This window comes from Salvelinus alpinus, chromosome 25 (assembly GCF_045679555.1).
Source record: "Salvelinus alpinus chromosome 25, SLU_Salpinus.1, whole genome shotgun sequence".
Classification (NCBI taxonomy): domain Eukaryota; kingdom Metazoa; phylum Chordata; class Actinopteri; order Salmoniformes; family Salmonidae; genus Salvelinus; species Salvelinus alpinus.
The window spans coordinates 46,548,795-46,556,236 of record NC_092110.1 but is presented as its reverse complement, the minus strand read 5'-3'; positions in this window follow the sequence as shown (position 1 = coordinate 46,556,236).

Below are 7,442 nucleotides of genomic sequence, written 5' to 3'. Positions count from 1 at the left end.
CTCAGCATGACTGTTCTCAACAGGATGTCTTCATACTGTAGCTCCATATGGTTGGTTACCCTCAACATGACTGTTCTCAACAGGATGTCTTCATACTGTAGCTCCATATGGTTGGTTACCCTCAACATGACTGTTCTCAACAGGATGTCTTCATACTGTAGCTCCATATGGTTGGTTACCCTCAACATGACTGTTCTCAACAGGATGTCTTCATACTGTAGCTCCATATGGTTGGTTACCCTACAACATGACTGTTCTCAACAGGATGTCTTCATACTGTAGCTCCATATGGTTGGTTACCCTCAACATGACTGTTCTCAACAGGATGTCTTCATACTGTAGCTCCATATGATTGGTTACCCTCAACATGACTGTTCTCAACAGGATGTCTTCATACTGTAGCTCCATATGGTTGGTTACCCTCAACATGACTGTTCTCAACAGGATGTCTTCATACTGTAGCTTCATATGGTTGGTTACCCTCAACATGACTGTTCTCAACAGGATGTCTTCATACTGTAGCTCCATATGGTTGGTCAATCAATCAATCAATCAATCAATTTTATTTTATATAGCCCTTCGTACATCAGCTAATATCTCGAAGTGCTGTACAGACACCCAGCCTAAAACCCCAAACAGCTAGTAATGCAGGTGTAGAAGCACGGTGGCTAGGAAAAACTCCCTAGAAAGGCCAAAACCTAGGAAGAAACCTAGAGAGGAACCAGGCTATGAGGGGTGGCCAGTCCTCTTCTGGCTGTGCCGGGTGGAGATTATAACAGAACTATGCCAAAATGTTCATAAGTGACAAGCATGGTCAAATAATAATCATGAATAATTTTCAGTTGGCTTTTCATAGCCGATCATCAAGAGTTGAAAAACAACAGGTCTGGGACAGGTGGCGGTTCCATAACCGCAGGCAGAACAGCTGAAACTGGAATAGCAGCAAGGCCAGGCGGACTGGGGACAGCAAGGAGTCACCACGGGCGGCAGTCCCGACGCATGGTCCTAGGGCCCAGGTCCTCCGAGAGAAAGAAAGAGAGAAGGAGAAAATTAGAGAGAGCCAAGATTTTCAAAATGTTCATAAATGACAAGCATGGTCAAATAATAATCAGGAATAAATCTCAGTTGGCTTTTCATAGCCGATCATTAAGAGTTGAAAACAGCAGGTCTGGGACAGGTAGGGGTTCCATAACCGCAGGCAGAACAGTTGAAACTGGAATAGCAGCAAGGCCAGGCGGACTGGGGACAGCAAGGAGTCACCACGGCCGGTAGTCCCGACGTATGGTCCTAGGGCTCAGGCCCCCCCGAGAGAAAGAAAGAGAGAAGGAGAAAATTAGAGAGCGCCAAGATTTTCAAAATGTTCATAAATGACAAGCATGGTCAAATAATAATCAGGAATAAATCTCAGTTGGCTTTTCATAGCCGATCATTAAGAGTTGAAAACAGCAGGTCTGGGACAGGTAGGGGTTCCGTAACCGCAGGCAGAACAGTTGAAACTGGAATAGCAGCAAGGCCAGGCGGACTGGGGACAGCAAGGTGTCATCATGCCCGGTAGTCCTGACGTATGGTCCTAGGGCTCAGGTTCTCAGAGAGAAAGAGAGAACGAGAGAATTAGAGAGAGCATACTTAAATTCACACAGGACACTGGATAAGACAGGAGAAGTACTCCAGGTAACCAACTGACCCTAGCCCCCCGACACATAAACTACTGCAGCATAAATACTGGAGGCTGAGACAGGAGCGGTCAGGAGACACTGTGGCCCCATCCGAAGAAACCCCCGGACAGGGCCAAACAGGAAGGATATAACCCCACCCACTTTGCCAAAGCACAGCCCCCGCACCACTAGAGGGAAATCCTCAACCACCAACTTACAATCCTGAGACAAGGCCGAGTATAACCCACAAAGGTCTCCACCACAGCACAAACCAAGGGGGGGCGCCAACCCAGGTTACCCTCAACATGACTGTTCTCAACAGGATGTCTTCATACTGTAGCTCCATATGGTTGGTTACCCTCAACATGACTGTTCTCAACAGGATGTCTTCATACTGTAGCTCCATATGGTTGGTTACCCTCAACATGACTGTTCTCAACAGGATGTCTTCATACTGTAGCTCCATATGGTTGGTTACCCTCAACATGACTGTTCTCAACAGGATGTCTTCATACTGTAGCTCCATATGGTTGGTTACCCTCAACATGACTGTTCTAAAGTTAAAATGTATTTGGTGTCGTGCTCCACACATAGTTTAGGGTCAGCTTTAAGACGTGTCCTCCATTGTCCTCCTCTTCCTGTGAGGTACTGGCAGTAGCAGGGTGTAGGGCTGGCAGTAGCAGGGTGTAGGGCTGGCAGTAGCAGGGTGTAGGCCTGGCAGTAACAGGGTGTAGGGCTGGCAGTATCAGGGTGTAGGGCTGACAGTAGCAGGGTGTAGGGCTGGCAGTAGCAGGGTGTAGGCCTGGCAGTAGCAGGGTGTAGGCCTGGCAGTAGCAGGGTGTAGGCCTGGCAGTAGCAGGGTGTAGGCCTGGCAGTAGCAGGGTGTAGGGCTGGCAGTAGTAGGGTGTAGGGCTGGCAGTAGCAGGGTGTAGGCAGTAGCAGGGTGTAGGCCTGGAGGTAGCAGGGTGTAGGCCTGGCAGTAGCAGGGTGTAGGCCTGGCAGTAGTAGGGTGTAGGGCTGGCAGTAGCAGGGTTGTAGGCCTGGCAGTAGCAGGGTGTAGGCCTGGCAGTAGCAGGGTGTAGGGCTGGCAGTAGCAGGGTGTAGGCCTGGCAGTAGCAGGGTTGTAGGCCTGGTAGTAGTAGGGTGTAGGGCTGGCAGTAGCATACCCCAGGAGATACCCCAGGAGATACCCCAGATACACCAGGAGATACCCCAGATACCCCAGGAGATACCCCAGATACCACAGGAGATACCACAGGAGATACCAGGAGATACTCCAGATACCCCAGGGGATACTCCAGATACCCCAGGGGATACTCCAGATACCCCAGGGGATACCCCAGGAGATACCCCAGATACCACAGGAGATACCCCAGGAGATACCCCAGGAGATACCACAGAAGATACCCCAAATACCACAAGAGATACCCCAGATACCCCAGGGGATACCCCAGATACCCCAGGAGATACCACAGAAGATACCCCAAATACCACAAGAGATACCCCAGATACCCCAGGAGATACCCCAGATACCACAGGAGGTACCCCAGGAGGTACCCCAGATACCACAGGAGATACCCCAGATACCCCAGGAGATACCCCAGATACCCCAGGAGATACCCCAGGGGATACCCCAGATACCCCAGGAGGTACCCCAGATACCCCAGGAGGTACCCCATATACCCCAGGAGATACCCCAGGACATACCCCAGGGGATACCCCAGATAACCCATGAGATACCCCAGATACCCCAGGAGATACCCCAAGACATACCCCAGGGGATACCCCAGATAACCCATGAGATACCCCAGATACCCCAGGAGATACCCCAGGAGATACCCCAGGAGATACACCAGGAGATACACCAGGAGATACCCCAGGGGTTTAGTCCAGACCACAGGCCATACTAGGAGGTTTTTAGGGGTTAGGAATATCCTTAATATCGTCCACCAGTCGGCTCTCTCTGTAGCAATTAGCCTGGGGACGTGGTTTATGTGTAATAGGATGTTTTCAGGGGTTAGGGTGTTAAAGGGTGTCCTGGGCTAATTGCAACGAGGAGCCAAGATCCCCCCCCCCCCCCACTCTTCCACCACTCCCTCCCTCCCTCCCTCAGTTCCCCCACAGGTTTTCCCAGGCCTCTGACTGCCTCATTCTGTCCCACAATGGGATTACGCTGGGCTGTGGGGACGGGGAGGGAGAGAGGAGGGACGATCCCTGATCACATCAGAGACGCTTCCAGGGTTCCATGGTGTCTTACCAAAACTTCCGCGCTCCGCAGTGGGCTGACCCCTAATCATCAGAACCAGGGAGACCGGGGTGAGAGGAAACAGGTGGTTGTGGAGACGAGAGAGAGAACAGGGGGAGGAGAGAGAGAACAGGGAGAGGAGAGAGAGAACAGGGGGAGGAGAGAGAGAGAACAGGGGGAGGAGAGAGAGAGAACAGGGGGAGGAGAGAGAGAACAGGGGGAGGAGAGAGAGAACAGGGGGAGGAGAGAGAGAACAGGGGGAGGAGAGAGAGAACAGGGGGAGGAGACAGAGAACAGGGGGAGGAGACAGAGAACAGGGGGAGGGGAGAGAGAACAGGGGGAGGAGAGAGAGAACAGAGGGAGGAGAGAGAAAGAACAGGGGGAGGAGAGAGAGAGAACATGGGGAGGAGAGAGAGAGAACATGGGGAGGAGAGAGAGAACATGGGGAGGAGAGAGAGAACAGGGGGAGGAGAGAGAGAACAGGGGGAGGAGAGAGAGAACAGGGGGAGGAGAGAGAACAGGGGGAGGAGAGAGAGAACAGGGGGAGGAGAGAGAGAACAGGGGGAGGAGACAGAGAACAGGGGGAGGAGACAGAGAACAGGGGGAGGGGAGAGAGAACAGGGGGAGGAGAGAGAGAACAGAGGGAGGAGAGAGAAAGAACAGGGGGAGGAGAGAGAGAGAACATGGGGAGGAGAGAGAGAACAGGGGGAGGAGAGAGAGAACAGGGGGAGGAGAGAGAGAACAGGGGGAGGAGAGAGAGAACAGGGGGAGGAGAGAGAGAACAGGGGGAGGAGAGAGAACAGGGGGAGGAGAGAGAACAGGGGGAGGAGAGAGAGAACAGGGGGAGGAGAGAGAGAACAGGGGGAGGAGAGAGAGAACAGGGGGAGGAGAGAGAGAACAGGGGGAGGAGAGAAAGAACAGGGGGGGGAGAGAGAACAGGGGGAGGAGAGAGAACAGGGGGAGAGAGAGAACAGGGAGAGGAGAGAGAGAACAGGGGGAGGAGAGAGAGAACAGGGGGAGGAGAGAGAGAACAGGGAGAGGAGAGAGAGAACAGGGAGAGGAGAGAGAGAACAGGGGGAGGAGAGAGAGAACAGGGGGAGGAGAGAGAGAACAGGGGGAGGAGAGCGAGAACAGGGGGAGGAGAGCGAGAACGAACAGGGGGAGGAGAGAGAGAACAGAGGGAGGAGAGAGAAAGAACAGGGGGAGGAGAGAGAGAGAACATGGGGAGGAGAGAGAGAACAGGGGGAGGAGAGAGAGAACAGGGGGAGGAGAGAGAGAACAGGGGGAGGAGAGAGAGAACAGGGGGAGGAGAGAGAACAGGGGGAGGAGAGAGAACAGGGGGAGGAGAGAGAGAACAGGGGGAGGAGAGAGAGAACAGGGGGAGGAGAGAGAGAACAGGGGGAGGAGAGAGAGAACAGGGGGAGGAGAGAGAGAACAGGGGGAGGAGAGAAAGAACAGGGGGGGGAGAGAGAACAGGGGGAGGAGAGAGAACAGGGGGAGAGAGAGAACAGGGAGAGGAGAGAGAGAACAGGGGGAGGAGAGAGAGAACAGGGGGAGGAGAGAGAGAACAGGGAGAGGAGAGAGAGAACAGGGAGAGGAGAGAGAGAACAGGGGGAGGAGAGAGAGAACAGGGGGAGGAGAGAGAGAACAGGGGGAGGAGAGAGAGAACAGGGGGAGGAGAGAGAGAACAGGGGGAGGAGAGAGAGAACAGGGGGAGGAGAGCGAGAACAGGGGGAGGAGAGCGAGAACGAACAGGGGGAGGAGAGAGAGAACAGGGGGGAGAGAGAGAACAGGGAGAGGAGAGAGAGAACAGGTGGAGGAGAGAGAGAACAGGGGGAGGAGAGAGAGAACAGGGGGAGGAGAGAGAAAACAGGGGGGAGAGAGAGAACAGGGGCGAGAGAGAACAGGTGGAGGAGAAAGAGAGGAAAGTAGGATGACTAGGGAGAGATGGCAGGAGGTGGTATCGGGAGGGTTGGAGAGACAGAGGAGAGACAGTAGAGAGACGTTGGAGAGACAGAGACGAGACAGATGAGAGACAGTAGAAAGACAGTAGAGAGACGTTGGAGAGACGTTGGAGAGACAGTGGAGAGACAGTGGAGAGACAGTGGAGAGACAGAGGAGAGACAGTAGAGAGACAGTAGAGAGACGTTGGAGAGACAGTAGAGAGACAGAGGAGAGACAGTGGAGAGACAGTGGAGAGACGTTGGAGAGACAGAGACAGAGAAGAGACAGATGAGAGACAGTAGAAAGACAGTAGAAAGACAGTAGAGAGACGTTGGAGAGACGTTGGAGAGACGTTGGAGAGACGTTGGAGAGACGTTGGAGAGACAGAGGAGAGACAGAGGAGAGACAGAGGAGAGACAGAGGAGAGACAGTAGAGAGACGTTGGAGAGACAGTAGAGAGACAGTAGAGAGACAGTAGAGAGACAGTGGAGAGACAGAGGAGAGACAGAGGAGAGACAGAGGAGAGACAGAGGAGAGACAGAGGAGAGACAGAGGAGAGACGTTGGAGAGACAGTAGAGAGACAGAGACAGAGAAGAGACAGATGAGAGACAGTAGAAAGACAGAAGAGAGACGTTGGAGAGACAGAGGAGAGACAGAGGAGAGACAGAGGAGAGACAGTAGAGAGACAGTAGAGAGACAGTAGAGAGACATTGGAGAGACAGAGGAGAGACAGAGGAGAGACAGAGGAGAGACAGTGGAGAGACAGTGGAGAGACAGTAGAGAGACAGTAGAGAGACAGTGGAGAGACAGTGGAGAGACAGTGGAGAGACAGTGGAGAGACAGTGGAGAGACAGTGGAGAGACAGTGGAGAGACAGTAGAGAGACAGTAGAGAGACAGTAGAGAGACAGTAGAGAGACAGTAGAGAGACAGTAGAGAGACAGTAGAGAGACAGTAGAGAGACAGTAGAGAGACGTTGGAGAGACGTTGGAGAGACGTTGGAGAGACGTTGGAGAGACGTTGGAGAGACGTTGGAGAGACGTTGGAGAGACGTTGGAGAGACGTTGGAGAGACGTTGGAGAGACGTTGGAGAGACGTTGGAGAGACGTTGGAGAGACGTTGGAGAGACAGTAGAGTGACAGAGGAGAGACAGAGGAGAGACAGAGGAGAGACAGAGGAGAGACAGAGGAGAGACAGAGGAGAGACAGTGGAGAGACAGTGGAGAGACAGTGGAGAGACAGAGGAGAGACAGAGACAGTGGAGAGACAGTGGAGAGACAACATTTGGATAGTTCGTGTGGGGAGACTGGGGAGGAAAACTGTAGGATGGGGAACAGTGTTTGGACTGGGGAGTGTGGGGATTGTATTAGGCTCTGTCTCCATTGGTTTCGTGTTGACCACCCAAATTAGCTGCTTGGTGGGTGTCTGTCCTCTCTCATTCTGTCTGTCTGTCGGTCTATCTGCTAGACAGCATGTGACTGCCACAGTGTGATTCAGTCTCACAGGAGAGAAGTTTCAGTGCTGCTCCGTCTGTGTGCTGACTAACCCCAGGAGGAGACAGGGACAGACCCTAACCCCAGGAGGAGACAGGGACAGACAT